Source organism: Crocuta crocuta, unplaced genomic scaffold (assembly GCF_008692635.1).
Source record: "Crocuta crocuta isolate KB4526 unplaced genomic scaffold, BGI_CrCroc_1.0 scaffold348, whole genome shotgun sequence".
Lineage (NCBI taxonomy): Eukaryota > Metazoa > Chordata > Mammalia > Carnivora > Hyaenidae > Crocuta > Crocuta crocuta.
Genome location: NW_027529573.1, coordinates 2,562,390 through 2,563,115, shown reverse-complemented (window position 1 = coordinate 2,563,115; position 726 = coordinate 2,562,390). Strand labels below are relative to the sequence as shown.

General features: G+C 65.8%; 1 protein-coding gene across 5 annotated transcripts in view; it reads left to right on the top strand.

The window, feature by feature from the left end:
• The first annotated feature begins 394 nt into the window (after nt 1-394).
• Nucleotides 395-726, top strand: part of MTMR3 (myotubularin related protein 3) — a 141,823-nt gene continuing 141,491 nt past the window's right edge. For 4 of the 5 annotated variants that reach the window (XM_077761620.1, XM_077761621.1, XM_077761618.1 and 1 more), the window contains exon 1: nt 396-573. The gene's annotated coding sequence lies outside the window, so the exon portion shown is untranslated. Of the gene's footprint in view, nt 574-726 lie in introns of all 5 variants that reach the window. The other variant, XM_077761619.1, reaches the window with a different exon arrangement.

The following is a 726-nucleotide window of genomic DNA, read 5'->3' as shown; positions in this document are numbered from 1 at the left end:
TAGTTTTAGCTTCACCATAACTACAGGTGAAAGATATTACAATTATAGTTTATTGGTTAAGTAGAGTGAGGCTTTGTCTCTATCAGGGCTTTAAAGCAGGGAAAAGATGCCTCCCCCGAATCTGTAGGACCGTCATTGGTTTTCTTCTTTGCCTATTTCCCACCTGTTTCTGATTTCTTCACCTGGGTTTCTCTTGTCAGTCTCCCCCCTCCCGCCGCGGAGCGCATTCCGCGGGTGTGCAGCCCCGCCTACCCCCCTCGGGGCGTGGCCATCGGTCCGAACCCCGCCCTTACCCAACTCGCGACCGCCTGCCTTCTTTACCCGACCGCGCAACCAAAGGCCCGAGCGTGCGCGCGCGCCCCCGCTCGCGGCCCGGCTCGGCGTCAGGAGCGCGCTCTGTGTGGCCGCTGCCGCCATGTTGTTGTGGTTGTGAGAAGGCGGCGGCCTCGGAGGAGCAGCCGGACGAGACGCTCCAGCGGCCCAGGCGCTGCCCCCCGCCGGCCCTGGCTGAGAGCCTAGTAGGGTGGCGGAGGAGGCCGTGCCGTGGCGGTCCTCGCCATGTCCTGCCGCCCGGTAAGAACGCCCCCCCTCCTCTGGGTGTAAGGAGGGGCTGGAGGAGGGGCCGGCTTCGGCCCCGGCGCAGCGGCTGTCACCCTCCGAGGAGGCGGCGGCCCGCGGGGGTCTGGGGACAGCGTGCGTGGCCCAGGGAGGGGTGTCCCGGGCGGC